The following is a 20,028-nucleotide window of genomic DNA, read 5'->3' as shown; positions in this document are numbered from 1 at the left end:
TGTGTTGACATGACCATCTTATGGACAGAGAGGATGTCCATTCCTCCCATCTGCAGGTACTTTGACAGTGGACCTGTATGCTCAAATATCCGGAGGAACAATTGAGCCGTCAGAATTTACTCATACCTGAGTAGGCCCTCTTTGTACCCTCTGGCTTTGGTGCGTACATTTGCTTTCACTGTCTTCTGTTCCTGTATGGATGCAAGTGTGGACACCACATCAATGTACAAACAGTTTTGAGGCTTTCCGAATGACCCAAATATTTTTTTCAGGGTTTCGTGCTTCGCCCACCATCGTGTCTCTCCAATCAGAGCAATGCGCCTGTGTCTCTTGTCATACTCTCTGGTATGAATCCTTGATAAACACTGCTGTGTCATTAAGCAGATCAAAAAGCGATCCACTCTCAATCACTATTTGAGTGGTGTCAGACAACATAAGATTGAGGACATGTGCATAGCACCATACATGAACATGGTTGTGGGATTGTGATGCCAGCAGCGCAGAGAAGCCTCTGTACTACCCCTGCATGTTTGAAGCCCCATCTGTGGAATTTCCAGTGCACATGCTTATATCCAGGTTCAAAATGTTCAAGGACCTTTGTCAGTATCTTCACAAAGGACTGTCCAGTGGACGCATGGCAATGGACCACTGCAACTCATTAACTGTTTAATTAATTTAATTAACTAATTAATTGTCTCATTAACAACATCAGTCACATACCTCAAAATGACTGAGCAGTGGTCTTGTCCTGTTATGTCCTGGGTTGTATCCAGCTGGACAGAAAACATTCCAGCTTTCTGGATGTCAGTGGAGATATTTTCCTGAATTAAGTTATGGATGGTATCAATCACAGAGTTGATGGTAGTTTTCGACAGTAAAGTAATGAGGGAACCTCTGCCTCTTGATCTTGATGCATGCAATTTTTTGCTTTTCTCAATAACATTGCTGAGATGCTCTTTCAAGCAGACATCATACTTTCCCAATAAAATGATCATCTCCAAAAAATGTCCATGGTCAATGCTATTGATGTCCAACGTATACGCAGCCTCATTCTCCACCTGTCTGTAGCTTAGGCCTCTCTTCCCTATAAATTTCATGACCTCCACTACCCGTTCCAAAACTTGACGCCTCCTCTTTACCTGATCTCTGTGTGCTGTCAGTTGTCTGGCTCCTAATATGTTGCTAATGTCAGCTTTTGAGCGTTTAAAAAAATAAGCTTCAGCACAATTTCTGTGTGTCATGCTTTTCTCGTGCTCTTCAATTCTCCGGTGCACATATCTCCAGTCTGACATTCCAGTCGCAAATGTGCTGGAGTCAGTTGCCTTTCTGAAGGCCAGGCATACAAAACAAAACAAAGCGTGATGTTTGTTGCAATACGTCAGCCACTTTCTGATTGTGCCATCTCTACTGGTGAACACTTTCTTCACCACAGGGTTGTTCACATCTTGTCTGGGGTGATGTTTTAAAAATGCCTGAATCATGGCCGGGTCGGGACGAACAAAGTAATCTAATCCCTGATCCTCCCCTCTCTCCTCTACTTCTACAACCTGGCTTGACTAGAGAGAGAGAGAGATGATTAACTGAGGTATTTCCCTGACAAAGTCTTGTTAAAATCTGTACAATTTAAACAAAACCATACTGGTAATGAGCAGAGTTGTTTATTCAACATTTAATGCATGGAGCTGTTCTAATTTATTTCATTGGATAGCCTATTAAATATTCAGTTCATACAGGTTTCAAATATCCAAATATTGATGATGAAAATATCTTAATGTTTACACAGATAAGATCATCCTTTTGTTTAATATTAATGATAAGAAAGGAGATATTAGGTATTTATTTGTATGTGACATAAGGCAATTAGGTCAACGCTGTACATGTTTGGGAACGTTGAGCAATGGATAGTGGCTGCAAAAGTGACTCCACAGCTTGCTTCCATTTAGTGGGATTACTCTTCACCTGATTAAAAAATTTAGCCTTTCTGGTCTTCATTGATGCAAGGACAAAGTTTGAGCGTGCTCACGCAATATCTGAGTGAGAGCAGAGGCAATTCATAAGAGAACACTCACTGTATATTTGAAAGCACTCGTCCAGTTTTGTGCGAGAGCGAAGGAATTTCCCCTGCAAGTGGAGAGATTCGCGCTCGCACATTAAATGATGGATGCGCTATCGCGTTACAATAATGCGCTCTCAACATTTGTCATTAACATAATGCCATAGAAACTGCCTAAAATGAACTATAAAGAAGAGAAGAAAGTCGTATCTAAAAGCTGTGTGCGCGGGCGGTGCCCCTGCATGCCGCCCCTCAGCGCGTTGCCTCCCTAGGCGGCTGCAGCTGCCTATATTGCCTATGCCAGGGCAGGATCCGCCACTGCACGCACACACATTAGGACAGGTTACCTCCCTCTAAACATGTCTGTAATCTTTGCACATTTGGTGGCATCCGCCTCCAAACTTTTAAGCCTCTTATCCCGGAGCTTTTCAGCACCACCTTTGTGCTTTGGTCTGTCCATTTTGAGAAATGAAGAAGAAGGGGGAGGGGTGAAGCGATATTTATATAGGCAGAGCAAGATTTTTAATCGCTCCGTCTATGGCGCATTGTGATTGGGTTTACGCTGTCAGTACAGAAGATAAACCAATGGGCTGCTGTCCCAGCATGATGGTCCAGTCCTTGGCAAAAAAAACAAAAGAAAACATTGTATCGGCCCCAAAGTGCGTCGGCCCACCGGGAAAATGCCCGGTATGCCAGATTACCAATCCAGCCCTGAGTAGAGCTGTAGGAACAAAAACTTTAACAAAAGCTTTTGTTGCCTTCACTAGGTCCTTTATTGCATTAATACAAGCAGTGTTACTTGGCCTCAAATAGTTCCATGTAGTGTTCATTTAAAAACTAAACCAAACGTTGCTCTTTTTAGCTTTGCCTCTGAAAGGCATGTGGTAGCCCACCTCCCTCCAGAAGCGTGCAGAGGGGTCAAGAGAGTTTATACAGTCCTCTGACTTCCTGTCCAAGAACATCCACCTCTTTCTTCTTTTCCAGGCCTGCAAAGGTCCTGTTTTTCCTGAATGAGGCACACAGATTCCGGGAGCTGCAGGCGTCTCGAATTTCCTCCATCTCTAGGAGAACAATGCTAATCCTGTTCTCCACCAGGGTGTGGTGCAGACCCATCTATTGTTCTGTCCACTCCAGAGCTTCTGGGCTGCAGAGTGAAGATGCAGTATAGAGCAGAAGCAGTCTGCGACACCGACTCAAAGTGTCTTGCACGGCATCCACCACAGCTGAAGAGACGGAAACATGGAAAATTAGTGAGGTACGATGAAACGTGGATGCTTTACAGATGAAATACAAGCAAAATAACTAAGAATACTGTTAAACACAGGTATAAAATAGCTAAGAATATTATTAAATACAGATAAAATAACTAAGAATACTATTAAATGCAGGTAAAATAACAGAAAATGTATTAAATACAGGTAAAATAATTAAGAATACTACAACCCCAATTCTGAAAAAGTTGGGACAGTATGAAAAATGCTAATAAAACAAAAATTAGTGATCGTAAATTATATTCACCCTTTGCTATATTGAAAGCACTACAGCTACACATTATATGATGTTTTTCCTTGTGAATTTCATTGTTGTTTGAAAACGTACAGTCAGATGATTGCAACACACTCCAAAAAAGTTGAGACAGGGGCCATTTAAGACTAATAACAATTTGACGAGTTGAAATAACAAGGCGATGTGAAACAGGAGATGTTAAACAGGTGAGGCAATCGTGTCATAATATACAGGGAGTCTCCAAAAACAGCCTAGTCCTTCAAGAGCAAAGATCATTCAAAGACTTGTCAATTTGCCAACAGATGCTTCTGCAAATAACCCAGCACTTTGAGAACAATGTTCCCCAAAGACAAATTGGAAGGATTTTGGGCATTTCACCCTCTACAGTGCACAATATAGTTAAAAGATTCAAGGAACCTGGTCAAATCCCGGTGCGTAAAGGGCAAGATGAAAACCACTTCTGAATGTTTTAAGGAAGTAAAGAAAACATTTTCCCCTCTATCTCCTTTTGTCACAAAATGCTGATCTGAAATGTAGGTGGCACTCTAACGCATTTTAGCCATCGCAGATGTGCTCATCCATGGACATTCAGTCTAATTTTCAGTTCTTGCACCACCCTCAATTTTTCATTGAATATCTCGGCCTCTGAGTGGACTAGAAGCTCAAACTAGGTGTCATTAGAAAGCTTTTATCACCAGTAGTCGATAACATATTTTCAGATTATTTGTTTTGCATTCTTTTCCTGCTGTACTGCATATTTTGTTCAGGACATCTAAGATATAACATTGGATTATTCACACAAGCTAGCTAACAGACAAGTAAAAAAAATACTTCCTAAGGTAAAAGCAGATATAAAGTTTTTAGCTATTTGGTTACAGCAGTTATCAGTGCATAAAAGGGATTTGTATTTTATGTCTTACAAATATCATATTTCACTTTGTGATTCTTTAAAAACTAATTTAAACTGTGGTATTAGGACAAAAAACCTAACTATACAGTCACATTCATGAGAATGAGAGCTTTCATTTGATATATGATTTATCTGTTTAAGTGCTATTTTAAAGACTTTTATATTCATATTCATTTTTCTACCACATAACCACTAGGCAGCGTTTATTTGTGACACGGTTGTTTAAAGGCCTTATTTTGTTATTTTAAGTAACATAAATGCAGAATTGATGGTTATCTCTGAAAAGTTCAAATTCTAAGATTTCAAATGATATTATATATAGTATGCCTGACTTATGTATCAGAATCAGAATGAGCTTTATTGCCAAGTATGCTTACACATACAAGGAATTTGTCTTGGTGACAGGAGCTTCCAGTGTACAACAATACAAAAACAATACAAAAACAGCAGCAAGACATAGATGATAATAAAAAATAAAACTAATTATACACATACGTACAGACACACACATACATACACACATACACATGGGTAGTGCAATACAATCTGTTATGTACAGTGCAAATACAAATCTGTTATGTACAGTGCAAATGTTTTTTTGTTTGTTTTTGTTTTTTTCAGACGGGGACTTGAGCATACTTGAGTATATGGGGACTTGAGCATTTTAAGCGTAAACGTTTTTAGCGATACATTGCCCCCCTTTGGAGAGTTTAAGAGATTAATGTTTCTTGTTTCTTAACATTTCATTTATGGTTCTTTTATTAATTTTGAAAAAAGTATGAAGAACAATTTTTGGAAAACAATTCCCAAATTTGGGCAGTTCACATCTAGCAACTCAAGCATGCCTACATGATTTTAGTGTGATAAAATCACTTACTAACCTTTTCTGTGTAAAGTTGTATCTAATTTTACAACTTCCTTGCTATGACGACATAACATATTAAACACTAAAACTCTAAAACAAGAGTAAAAATTATGATTTAAAGAGCTTTACAGCTTAAATAATACGTGAGTTTTAACAAAAGAATTCATGTGTGTTTTTTTTTAAATATAAGCTGCACATTTCTGCCTACAAACCTCCAAAAACTGGCCCCATTCACTTCCATTGTGTAACGTTTGAAGAAGGTCACGAGAGCGGGATCTAGAAGCAGCTTAACATTAATTAAAAAATAAAACAAAATACAAAACAGGATAAACGTTGGAACAGGGCAAGACTGGGAACCAGGGAGTAAAAACAAATGTAAACAAACAGGAAAGAAACCGGAGCACGAACTGGAGAGAAACACAACAACTGACAAAGGTGAAACAGACATCAGGGCAATATATACACAGGGATAAATGATGTAAATGAAACACAGGTGAGAACAATAGGGAACAGCTGGTAGTGATCAGGGCAGTGAATTATGGGAAATGTAGTGTAAGGGAGACTAGAGACAGATGACAGAAGCAAAACACAGGGCAAAACAACAGTGAATCATGGGACCCAGGAGACCACCTCAGGGTAGGGACTGGATCAGGATACCTGGTTGGCGGCCACAGGGCTGAAACAGGGTCAGGAGGCCTGGGAGGCGGCCACAGACTAGAGACTGGAGCCGTGGAAGACTCTGATGGCAGAGCTGTGGAAGGCGGAGCCATGGGAGGCTCGAGACTAAGAATCCTGAATGACTGGGAAATGACCTCTGTGATTGCGAACATGAGCAGAGACTCGGGAACAACCTCTGTGGTCGTGGGCATGGGCAGAGACTCAGGAACGACCTCTGTGGCCGTGGGCATGGGCAGAGTCTCAGGAACGACCTCTGTGGTCGTGAACCTGGACAGAGACTCGGAAATGACCTCTGTGGTCATGAACACTGGCAGAGACTCGGGAACGACCTCTGTGGTCATGAACACTGTGACCTCTGTGGTCGTGGGCACGGGCACAGACTCGGGAACGACCTCTGTGGTCGTGAACCTGGACAGAGACTCGGGAATGACCTCTATGGTCGTGAGCACTGTGACCTCTGTGGTCGTGGGCACGGGCACAGACTCGGGAACGACCTCTGTGGTCGTGAACCTGGACAGAGACTCGGGAATGACCTCTGTGTCGTGGGCACAGACAGAGACTTGGGAACGACCTCTGTGGTTGTGGGCATGGACAGAGACTCGGGAGCAGAAGCCCTTCTTCTCCTCCTCCGCTTCCAGGTGGACGTGTACGCTGGTTCTGGGATGGACGAGGCTTCAGGCTCGGTGGCCGTGGCAGGCGTGGCCATTGGCTTGGTGGCCATGGCAGGTGTGGCCGTTGGCTCAGTGGCCATGGCAGGCATGGCCATTGGCTCGGTGGCCGTGGCAGGCATGGAGCAATGAGCCACGGGTGCCTTGGCTATGACATGGCGTGGTGCAGACTCAAGCGTGGCTGTGACAAGGCGTGGAGCAGACTCAGGCGTGGCTGTGATATGGCGTGGAGCAGACTCAGGCGTGGCTGTGACATGGCGTGGAGCAGACTCAGGCGTGGCTGTGACATGGCGTGGAGCAGACTCAGGCGTGGCTGTGACGTGGCGTGGAGCAGACTCAGGCGTGGCTGTGACGTGGCTTGGAGCAGACTCAGGCGTGGCTGTGACATGGCATGGAGCAGACTCAGGCGTGGCTGTGACATGGCGTGGAGCAGACTCAGGCGTGGCTGTGACATGGCGTGGAGCAGACTCAGGCGTGAGAGGTTCGGAAGCCGGGTTCAGGGTAGGGAGAGGAGGATCCTCTGAACCGAGAGTTTCTAGTGTTAAACTCATGTATTCCTCCCAAGTGTAGTCTCCTGTCTCTGGCAAATCCCTCCACCTGTGAGCTAAGAGTCCGATCCGATAAATAGATTTCAGATGGGAATATGCAAATCCTGTGTAGCTGGCAACGGTGCTGAAAAGATGGGAGTATTCCTTTATGGGCAAGTCTGCCTGGCTCAACTGCACAAAGTAAGCCGCTAGATCCATTTCGGTTCGGTCAGTTGTTCTGTAACACTTGAAGAAGGTCACGAGAGCGGGATCTAGGAGCAGCTTAACTTAAAGAAAAAATAAAACAAAACACAAAACAGGAATACAAAACAGGATAAACGCTGTAACAGTAAACAGGAAAACTGGGAACCAGGAAGCAAAAACAAACGTAAACAAACAGGAAAGAAACCGGAGCACGAACTGGAGAGAAACACAACAACTGACAAAGGTGAAACAGACATCAAGGCAATATATACACAGAGATAGACGAGGTAAATGAAACACAGGTGAGAACAATAGGGAACAGCTGGTAGTGATCAGGGCAGTGAATTATGGGAAATGTAGTGTAAGGGAGACTAGAGACAGATGACAGAGGCAAAACACAGGGCAAAACAACAGTGAATCATAACACATTATAAGTGTCTCACTGTAACCTCGATTTTTGCTTTTTTAAAGGAAAAGAGGGATGAACCGAAAATATTTTTTAGGTAATCAATATTATGCCACAAAATCTGTCGACTGAGCTTAACTTGTATTGAATCCAAAATTTTCCTTTAAACCCATACGTTAGGATTAACAATGATTTGTTTTTTAGGAGAAACCCTCGATACATTAACATGCACATTAAAAGTTCGATTTCAGTCAGACAAAAACCCCCCAAAATTTTTTTTTTAAATGTAAACACTTCAGTCTGACTGAAATTGGCTGAAATCAAAGTCTGATTTTTGCAAAGTCGGAACAAATAGATTATACGTTTGTAGCTCAGCTTTGTCCAGCAAGTAAACACAATAATCAGACCACAGTTGGCCTCGTCTTTTTGCGCATGCTTGCTCCGAAAGACAGGTGATGCGCAGCATACAGTATATTTCCCCCAATGTACAGTGAAAAAGTATGTGAACCCTTAGCTGGATTTTGCCACGTTTATGCTTCTTATCCACATTGGATCAGCATTTTTCTTTACCCGAAGACAGAGACCATCAAAAACGTTCTCCATAACTACAAACTTTGGAAAACGATGATATTAGGAAACAGAAAATGAAGGTTTCAAGCTTTTATTTTTATTTTTTTTCTCTCCTTTTCTCCCCAATTTGGAATGCCCAAGTCCTTGTGGTGGCGTAGTGACTCGCCTCAATCCGGGTGGTGGAGGACGAATTTCAGTTGCCTCCGCATCTGAGACCGTCAATCCGCACATTTTATCACGTGGCTTGTTGAGTGCATTACCGCGGAGACATAGCGCATGTGGAGGCCCACGCTATTCTCCGCGGCATCCACGCACAACTCACCACACGCCCCACCGAGAGCGAGAACCACATTATAGCGACCATGAGGAGGTTACCCCATGTGACTCTACCCTCCCTAGCAACCGGGCCAATTTGGTTGCTTAGGAGACCTGGCTGGAGTCACTCAGCATGCCCTGGATTCAAACTCGTGACTCCAGGGGTGGTAGTCAACGTCCTTACTCGCTGAGCTTCTCAGACCCCCTTAAAATGAATGTTTCAAGCTTGAAAATGTAGCATCCACACTGGAAAAGCAGTTTTCTCCACCAAAAACTGAGACTTTCGAAAATAATCTCTTTTATCGCATATTTTTAATTAGGTTAAAAAATAGAAAATTTTGTTTTCACCAAAAAGCGTATTAGCGTGAGTCGACGTGGCCTCTAAAAAATTTCCGTATTGACATATCTGCAGTCCTAGTACAGTTTACCTCAGAAAAGACATGGAAAATGTACCATAAACCTTAAACAGGCTTGCTTTTTGTACTTTCTTTAGATTCAGGACATAATCCAGATGCTACATTTGCTCACTGTGTTTCGTATTGATGAGGAAAAAAACAGCGATGTTGATGTTGCCATTCTACAGGCACTTTTGAAAGGTAACATCCTCTCTCACCCACACCACTGTGCTTTCCAACATTTCTTAATCTTGAAATACAAGAAATAAATGAGCTTTTCCCTGCAAAGGGTAATTGGATTACACTGGTAATGGTTGGATAACTAATGCGAGTGCTTTGGATCATTAGCTGTAACCTACACAATAATCGAAAGCCGTTAACGTTATTGTTCATCATCCATGGTTATAAAACAACTTGAAGAGTTTCAGAGTTGTAAATCAAACTTAAATGTGTTGTGGTAAACAGCTCTGATGGCCTCTAGAAAGAGCTGAATGAATCTATTTTAAACTCATGTAGTTTTCCACATGCACGAGTGATTTATATCTCACAGTTCAGTCTGGCTTGAAGACATTCATCCTCCCTTGAGATTCCAGAAGCTCTCTGATAGAGGAAGCTGTTAGTGTTTAAACTGTCATTGATGGATAACTCATCTCTTAAATGCAGAGGAGCTTTACAGTTTAGCTTTAATTAACATTGACTATTGACATACTGTAAAGTCTGGTCAACTTTGCAGCTTATTCTGGCCAGGAACCATCCACTTAGACAGGTAGATTGACATGTAAATTGACTAACCACAGCTCATTTTGTTTTTAGGTGCTGTTTGGGGGTGGGTTTGTCTGCAATAGGCCATATTACATATTCAAATAATGGCACAATAGTCTCCGGGAACAATTATATCAAAAACAAAAACAAAAATAGCAGAAATGTGTGTCAGAATCTCTGTCTGTTTAAACGTCCTGATTATTTCGCAGCCATACACAAGAACAGATTAAGAACTGAGAGGCCTATGGGCCAGTACACCATGGAGGCTCTACATTCGTAACTACCTTCACCTTTATGTGCTACAGGACATTTGGTTGGATTTTTCAACTAGACAGAAGAAAGGTTTGGAGCAATGCCTTACACGGCCAATTATCTGTACTTTTTTAATTATAAACCAATCCAAAATCATGTGTTATTAATAGGGATGTGCACGGCGCCTGTATTCAACTACCAAAATCACTATTCGGTTATTCTGCACGTGTATAGAGGTCTTCAACCCGGTCTGAGTCTGACGGTACCCAACAAACCTACAGGTTTTGGGCCAGGTTCGGGTCAGTTTTTCAGGTAGGCTATAGGGCGAGTTACGTGCTGTTCACTCATTCATCTGCGACTCTGCACTGCTTTTCAATTGTTTTTCTATGTTAAATACGCAATGGTAGAATTATGCATTTTCCATTGATTAAGAATAGGTCTATGTTGCAGGCAGTGGCAGTCTGAGATTGTTTTTTTTCGACTTTAATGTGATTTTATCATTTGAAGATCTATGTATTGTGCTATTTAGGCTCATAGCTCACTGTGCACCTTATTCCCTGCTAATCTGAGATTGTGTTTGGTGCATCCATGGCAATAAACATTCTTTATTCCAGAGTCCCGACAAATAACACAATAACCATTCATGAACTCTTGCAGTTAACCAAATATTACAAAAGGTTACCGTGCACATAAAGGCACCTTTCGCTTTATCATTAAACATTAAAGCTAGGGTGTGTAATCCAGAGAGGCAAGCAGTTAGCAAGCTAGCTTTGAAAGCATAGAGCCCGCCCTCGCTTCAGAGGTGTCTCCAAAGCCACGCCTCCTCTATCACACATGAACACACACACACACACACACACACACACACACACAGAGCAGAGTTAATTCTGCTTTTAGCACGCTCTTGTTCCAGACGTCTTTTCGTTGTAGAAGTTTCTAACATGGACTTTCTTTGCTTGTTTCCTTTTACTGGTGGTTCAGGAGGAACATAAGGTAGCTGCAGTTAGCCTTCCGTTCTCGTGCTCACTCTGCACAGCGTCAAGGAATCCGCACTGATGACGTGTGATTGTCTGCGCAAACAAGTTGGTGGCGGTATGCAAATATAGATTGACAGACAGGAAGGATATCCTATCATTACATTCGGACCAAATGCAATAATTTGTCGATCACTTTTTAATCCTGTCCCTTCCACAGTACTACTGTAGTCCAGCACGCATTCAGACGAACAAATGTTATTTCACATAAAGCTGACATTTTCGTGGATTTATAATAGATGTCTCAAAATGAATAAATAATTGGTTTAGAGCTCGAGGCCCCTTGGGATTAGAGGCCCCTGGGCAATGGCGCAATTGGCCCGGTGGTTAATCCGTCCCTGCAGTAACTCAGAAAACAAAGTAGAATACTTAGTTCTTTGGCAAATTCAGTGACTAGTTCTTCTTTAAAAGTGGTTGTTGTATTAACTTGTCTCGAGACCTTTGAGACATAATTTTGTTTCCAGGTGGACTGATATATGTGTGTTTCTTCAACTTTGGCAAATTTTATGTCCCAGGAATTGATTTTTAGATTTCAGCTTTTTATCTCTTTGTTTCATGAACGTCACATTAAACATGACTTGTAAACTTTTAACCAGGCTTTCATCATTTATTTTTGGTAATTTTAAAATGTCTTTTATGTATAGATTTTACTGTTTTACTGTTGTATTAAAATTATTACATATTTAAAACTATGTTCATCTAAACAAAAGTTAAATAAACAAACCACTTCAGTATTTATTGAGTGAATATGATTTCTATCAGTTTTTCAAAAATTACGACCCTGCTATGACATGCTAGCAATGCCAAGCTACATGCTAAAACATGCTAGCAACATGCTAGAAATGCCTAGCTACATGTTAAAACTTACAAGCAACATACAATCAGTGCCTAGCTACATGCTAAAACATGTTAGCAACATGCTAGCAACACCTAACTACATGCTAGAAACATGCTAGCAACATCTAGCAACATGCTAGAAACATGCTAGCAACAACTAGCAACATGCTAGCAATGTGCTAGAAATGCCTAGCTTCATGCTAAAACATGTTAGAAACATGCTAAAAATCCCTAGCTACATAGTAAAACATGCTAGAAACATGCTAGCAACATCTAGCTACATGCTAAAACATGCAAATAACACCTAACTACATGTTAAAACATGCTAGCAACAACTAGCTACATGTTAAAACATGTTAGAAACATGTTAGCAACACCTACCAAAATGTCAAAACATGTTAGAAACACCTAGCAACATGCTAAAACATGCTAAGACATGCTAGCAACATGCTAGAAATGCCTAGCTACATGCTAAAGCATGTTAAAACATGCTAGAAATGCCTAGTCATTTCCATCACACCAAACAATTTTGACCCTAATAAAGTTTTTTTCAAAAGTTAGTGTACTTGTTAACCAAGTGGAAAAACGTGTCAGTGAAGAGCATGTATGAGATGAAATATGAGATGAAACAAAAAAAAAATCTAGGGAAATATCACTTTTTATTGTGCCAAATTACACACAATTTTTTTTTAAATGTGATTTAATTTTGTGTATTTAGGATAAAGTGTAAGTTATGAAATTAGTCTTAACAAGACAAAGCAGTCCGACATTTTATTTCAAAAACATAAAAAATTTAATTTCCATCAGCATCATTATCAGTACAGAATTCTGTTAAACACAATACAGAATTTGAGATGTGCTGGAAATAACACTGAGGTGGGAATTTTAATGAGAAAAATGACCTAAATCTCCTGTGATGCATGTACAGACACTGTTGGGCATTGTTAGTAGACAGTTTAAAAAAAGAAAAACTATTGAGAGTGTGAAAAATGTTTAAAAGAGATTGTACTTTCTGGAAGTCCAAAGTGCTAAAAGCACCTAAAGTTGATGAATGGATTGGAACTGGCGATTTCAGCCAACTCTTGCTATTTTTGTGTCCAATATGCATCAGACTGTCAGTGAATGGACCACAGCTGTCTATGGGCATAGGTATCAAAAGGTAAACATGTTAAAAGACACAATGTTCTGTGTGTTTAGCCTCCAGGAGTGAGGAGAATGGTGGTCGGCAGTCTTGTGAGACACAGCTGGAGCTCGCCGTGGCCTGGAACCGAGTTGACATTGCAGACAGCGAAATCTTCACAGAGGAGAGCCAATGGATGGTGTGTAAAAATACAGCAATAAGCCTTAAGAGTCTGTGTTTTACAGTGATTTTACAACGGTTGGGAAGTACTCTTAGGCACATTGTGAAGCAGACTGTTTAAAATGGATGGACACAAAAACACGTTTTGTGTGAACAGCCTTGTCACACAGAACTTAACTTTGTATCTGTCTAAACTGTTTTGGAATATTTTTTTTTTATATTAACATTGGTTAGACGGATGTCTTTGACCATTGTGATGCATCTCACTGTTCTTTCAGTGTCTTATGAAGGAGCGTAGCGCTTTTAAGACTCTTTGTCAAGCTGAAAGAACTTTAACTTTTTAAAAAGAAGCTCAAGAGATTTTTTTTAACACAAAAATGCATTCTGTCTGAATGGCCCCTTGTATGGCAGCTGCCTGTGTAGGCAACGAGGCAGCTCACTAGGTTTTGGAACAGAGCTAATGTTTACAAATGGCTGAAAAACCTGTTCTCACCTCATCAAGATTATAGTTCTAGTATGTTTATTATGTCAGTTTTGTTGATTTAGTTTACGCAATTAAAGAATGCCCATATTTTTCTTAGTCCAGTGATCTGCACCCCGCTATGTTTTCCGCACTGGTGGGCGACAAGCCTGAGATTGTGCGTCTCTTACTAGAGAATGGAGTGTGTGTGTGGCAGTTTCTCGATCATGAGGACATGCTGTGTGAACTGTACACTCATCTCCCCACCTGCTTCTTCCTGAGAAAACTCGTCAAACACATCCAGGGTGGCAAAAACCTCAGGCGTCAACCGACACCCCCTGGCAGCAGAAAGATTTAGATAAATCACGTGTCGGAAGAGGTTCAGCACTTGCTGGGGAGCTTCACTCAACCGTTATACATCCCTTCCCGGCAGGAGACAGCCGGAGATGGTGTCGCTTTAACGATAAGTTTGTTTAAGAACCACATTACATAAAAAGAGTGCCAAAAAGGATGTGGATTTGGCTGCACTTCCCTGTAGTAACGGTTACAAAACAGCTATAAAACAACAACAAGATTCACACAGAGCAGAATAAATACTTTATATGATTAACTGGCGAACACTGCAAAAAAATAATTTTCTTACTTGCATTTTTGTCTTGTTTTCCAGTAAAAATATGTAAATATTCTTAAAACAAATTTACTTGAGAAGCAAAGTGACATATTTTGTCTTGTTTTCAGAGAAATCTAACAACATTTTGTAATGTTTATGCTTATAACTAAAAAATAAAAAAATTGCCAATGGGGTAAGAAACAAATATTGCTTTTTGTTTTTTGCTTTTAAGTAAACAATTAAGTAAACAATACTTAATATCTTATATATAAGTTTATATATACAGGTGCATCTCAAAAAATTAGAATATCGTGGAAAAGTGGAACTTTCATATGTTCTAGATTCATTACACATAAAGTGAAATATTTCAAGCCTTTTTTTGTTGTAATCTTGATGATTACAGCATACAGCTCATGGAAATCAAAAATCCAGTATCTCAAAATATTAGGATATAGAATTTATAATACAGAAATTTCGACCTTCTGAAAAGTATGTTAATTTATGCCCTCAATACTTGGTCGGAGCTCCTTTTGCATGAATTACTGCATCAATGCGCCGTGGCATGGAGGCAATCAGCCTGTGGCACTGCTGAGGTGTTATGGAAGCCCAGGTTGCTTTGATAGTGGCCTTCAGCTCGTCTGTATTGTTGGGTCTGGTGCCTCTCATTTTCCTCTTGACAATACCCTATAGATTCTCTATGGGGTTCAGGTCAGGCGAGTTGGCTGGCCAATCAAGCACAGTAATACCATGGTCAGCAAACCAGTTACTAGTAGTTTTGGTACTGTGGGCAGGTGCCAAGTCCTGCTGAAAAAGGAAATCAGCATCTCCATAAAGCTTGACAGCAGATGGAAGCATGAAGTGCTCTAAAATCTCCTGGTAGACGGCTGCATTGACTCTTGACTTGAGAAAACACAGTGGACCAACACCAGCAGATGACATGGCACCCCAAATCATCACTGACTGTGGAAACTTCACATTGGACTTCAAGCAGCTTGGATTCTGTGCCTCTCCACTCTTCCTCCAGACACTGGGACCTTGATTTCCAAATTAAATGCAAAATTTACTTTCATCTGAAAAGAGGACTTTGGACCACTGAGCAATAATTATTTGCAGAAATTCATGCAAAATCATCAAGATTACAACAAAAAAAGGCTTGAAATATTTCACTTTATGTATGAAAGTTCCACTTTTTGAATTAAATTACGGACCTGATGGGCCCCAGTGCTCAGTGTAGAGGTGTTGGAGATGTTGCTTCCGATCCGGACTGACTGAGGTCTCCCAGTCAGGAAGTCTAGGATCCAACCGCAGAGGGAGGTGTTCAGGCCCAGCAGGCACAGCTTTCCAATCAAATGCTGGGGAATTATTGTGTTAAATGTTGAACTGAAGTCTATGAACACCATTTGAACATACGTGCCCTTTCTATCTAAGTGGGTGACTGCCAGATGGAGGGTGGTGGCAATGGCATCGTCTGTTAAACGCTTAGGATGATTTTAAGATGGGAGCTGGTTTGTTGCTGTTTCAAACTGTTTTGAATCAGCTAGAAACCAGCTAGAAACCAGCTAGAAATTGTTCCAAAACATAGCTGTCTGCTTAAAGTTGTACTCTGTGGTTTTTCTTTGCTAATTGCTAAATTTCTAAACAGAAAGAAATAGTAATAGTTCAATAGTATTTCTGAAAAATATGTACAGAGACTTGCTACTCAGGGCTCCAGACTAAATAAAATGACTTAGGAGCCATTGGCTCCTAAACTGAAACATTTAGGAGCCAAATGGCTGTTTTTAGTTGCCAAATTACAGAATTGCTCAATTTAGATGGTTGTTCAGGAGCAAAATAGAAAATCAAAGAAAAGAAGAGCAGCTTATAGCAGATTAATAAGGCAATAGTTAAAAAAAAGATATATATATTTTATATATATATATATATATATATATATATATATATATATATATATATATATATATATAAAATTCCCCAACAAAGCAGGGAAGCTGCACAAATGCAGAACACAAAACACAAACCCCCAAACAAGCAGATCTATCACCAAGACTTGTGCACTGCTGCTGCTCCAAAGAGCCATATGCACTGAATATATGCTAGCTAGGAGTGCCTTGGCCTACTTGGCCAAATGGCAAAACACTAATGAGGTAAATCTCTCTATGTGTGCATGGGCCTGATTAGCCAAAAGGCTGAAACGGCTAGTTACCGGGCTCATAATGTGTATCTGGACCAGGAAATCCAACAGCTTATTTAACTAGTGACTTAGCCTATCTATGTATGGATTTATTTAAACTAATGACTTAAAATAGCGATGTGTGCCAGTGCCTGATTTGGCTACGACTTCTATGTGTCGGGGCCAAATGCAGACCTTACCGTGCAAGCTGAAATAAGAAAAAGCCCCAGCAATCACCTGAACAGCATTTTTAGAGTAAACTGACTTACTTGCAAACTGAGAAAATTTAAATGCTAGGCAAAAAGAGAGTAAGCTGATTGGCTACTCGACTACATGTCAAAGGACCTATCAGCTAGTAAATTAGGTTAAATGCTGTAAATGTATTGTTCAATGTTATTTCATGTTAGCTATTGCATTAACTAATGTTAACATTTATTGCATGCTGTTGTTTTCAGTTGTGTCAGTGCAATGAAATTATCTCATTAATTATCAGTAAGCGCTCATAAGACCAGAAATAAGAATGTCCACACTCGCATCATGGAAGTTAACTGGCACCATTTTGTGCACAAAGTGAATTAGACATTTTTTAATCCTGGAATAAATTAATCATGACTGACTGTGAATAATGCATTTTTACAAAAACATCACTAACTGAGAACTTCTGCTTTTGCACGAAGCTGCATCTACACCTCTAGGTGTCAGCGCAACAGAAACACATAAATTACTTAGTGCAGCTTTAAAGGAATGTTCCGGGTTCAATACAGGTTAAGCTCAATCAACAGCATTTGTAGCATAATGCTGATTACCACAAAAAAAAAATAAATAAATAAATAAAAAAAAAAAAAAAAAAAAAAATATATATATATATATATATATATATATATATATATATATATATATATATATATATATATATGTATATGTATATAAAAATTCTTTAAAGAAAGTAAAAATCGAGATTGCAGTGAGGCACTTACAATGGAAGTGGATTGAGCCAATTTTTGAGAGTCTTGTGACTTGGAAATCTATAGTCTCATGTGTGCGTGTGTGTGTGCTGGATTTGTAGTGCAGAGATTGTATCGCAGCCACTCTGGCAGCCAGAAAGATCTTAAGGAAGTTGGCACAGGAGAGTGGAGAAGATGATGCTGAAGAGGCAAAGGACATGAGAGAACTTGCCAACCACTACAAGAAACAAGCTACTGGTATGACAAATCAGTCCTCTGACCTGAGCTGCTTCTTGTTTGTGTGACCTTTAACCCTGTGCCTGTGACTTCCTCTGTTAGGTATGTTTAGTGAATGTCACAGTTGGGACTCACAACGAGCTCAAAAACTGCTCATCCACATCTCGCCATCGTGGGGCCGAACCACGTGTCTCTGGCTCGCTCTCGAGGCTGACGATAAAATCTTCATCGTTCACTCAGGAGTTCAGGTACAACTTTTACAACTTTTAACATGTTGGGTGGCCGCCCAATGAAATTCTGGGCCACCAAAACATTAAAAAATATTTTATGCAATTTTTCCTGCATAAATTAGTTTTGCATTCCCTCCCAATAATTTTTGCAATCCCTCACAATAAGCTTGAGTTCCCTCGCAATAAAATTTGGGTTCCCTCACAATTTTTCAGTTCCCTCACAATAAGTTTGATTTTCCTCGCAATTAGTTTCACGTTTCCTTTCATCAAGTTTTGCATTCCCTCATAATACATTTTGCATTCCCTCAGAATAAGTTTTGCATTCCCTTGCATTAAGTTTTGTATTCCCTCACAATAGATTTGTGTTTCCTCACAAGTTTTGCGTTCCCTCAGAATAAATTGTTCCCTCACAATAAGTTTTGTGTTCCCTTGCATTATGTTTTGTGTTCCCTCACAATAAATGTTGTGTTCCCTCACAATAAGTTTTGCATTCCCTCAGAATAAGTTTTGCGTTCCCTCAAAATACGTTTTGCATTCCCTCAAAATAAGTTTTGCGTTCCCTCAGAATAAATTGTGTTCCCTCACAATAAGTTTTGTGTTCCCTTGCATTAAGTTTTGTGTTCCCTCACAATACATTTTGCGTTCTCTCACAATAAGTTTTGCGTTCCATCAGAATAAGTTTTGCGTTCCCTCAAAATAAGTTTTGCATTCCCTCAGAATAAGTTTTGTGTTCCCTCAGAATAAGTTTTGCGTTCCCTCAGAACAAGTTTTGTGTTCCTTCACAATATATTTTGTGTTCCCTCAAAATAAGTTTTGCATTCCCTCAAAATAAGTTTTGTGTTCCTTCAGAATACATTTTTGTGTTCCCTCACAATAGGTTTTGCGTTCCCTCAGAATAAGTTTTGCTTTCCCTCAGAATAAATTGTGTTCCCTCACAATAAGTTTTGTGTTCCCTTGCATTAAGTTTTGTGTTCCCTCACAATAAAGTTTGCGTTCCCTCAAAATAAGTTTTGTGTTCCCTCAGAATAAGTTTTGCGTTCCCTCAGAATACATTTTTGTGTTCCCTCACAATAGGTTTTGCGTTCCCTCAGAAAACGTTTTGCGTTCCCTCAGAATACGTTTTGCGTTCCCTCACAATAAGTTTTGTGTTCCCTCAGAATAAGTTTTGTGTTCCCTCAGAATAAGTTTTCTGTTCCCTCAGAATAATTTTTGCATTCCCTCAGAATAAGTTTTGTGTTCCCTCAGAATAAGTTTTGTGTTCCCTCAAAATAAGTTTTGCATTCCCTCAGAATAAGTTTTGCGTTCCCTCAGAATACATTTTTGCGTTCCCTCAAAATACGTTTTGCATTCTCTTGCATTAAGTTTTGTGTTCCCTCACAATAAGTTTTGTGTTCCCTCAGAATAAGTTTTGTGTTCCCTCAAAATAAGTTTTGCATTCCCTCAGAATAAGTTTTGCGTTCCCTCAGAATACATTTTTGCGTTCCCTCAAAATACGTTTTGCATTCTCTTGCATTAAGTTTTGTGTTCCCTCACAATAAGTTTTGCGTTCCCTCAGAAAACATTTTGCATTCCCTCAGAATAAGTTTTGCATTTCCTCGCAGTACGTTTTGTGTTCCCTCAGAATACGTTTTGCATTCCCTTGCAATAATTTTGCGTTCCCTCGCAATACATTTGGCGTTCACTCACAAATGTTTAAACTCCCTCACAATAAGTTTGAGTTTCCTTGCAACGAGCTTTGCGGTCCCTCGCAATAAATTTTGCGTTCCATCACAATAAGTTTTGCGCTCCCTTGCAATAAGTTTTGCATTCCCTCGCAATAGTTTTGCATTCCCTTGCATTAAGTTTTGTATTCCCTCACAATAGTTTTGTGTTTCCTCACAAGTTTTGCGTTCCCTCAGAATAAATTGTTCCCTCACAATAAGTTTTGTGTTCACTCGCATTAAGTTTTGTGTTCCCTCACAATAAGTTTTGCGTTCCCTCAAAATAAGTTTTGCGTTCCCTCAGAATAATTTTTGCGTTCCCTCAAAATAATTTTGCATTCCCTCAAAATAAGTTTTGCGTTCCTTCAGAATAAGTTTTGCGTTCCCTTAGAACA

The 20,028-nt window shown here is 40.1% G+C and overlaps 1 pseudogene; it reads left to right on the top strand.

Moving 5' to 3' along the window:
• Window positions 1-3,125: 3,125 nt before the first annotated feature.
• LOC127447610 (transient receptor potential cation channel subfamily M member 2-like) overlaps window positions 3,126-20,028 on the top strand; it is a 53,452-nt pseudogene continuing 36,549 nt past the window's right edge.

The sequence above is a fragment of the Myxocyprinus asiaticus genome, chromosome 10, assembly GCF_019703515.2.
Source record: "Myxocyprinus asiaticus isolate MX2 ecotype Aquarium Trade chromosome 10, UBuf_Myxa_2, whole genome shotgun sequence".
Taxonomy (NCBI): domain Eukaryota; kingdom Metazoa; phylum Chordata; class Actinopteri; order Cypriniformes; family Catostomidae; genus Myxocyprinus; species Myxocyprinus asiaticus.
Note: the sequence above shows the minus strand (reverse complement) of the source record. Positions and strands in the feature narration are given on the sequence as shown.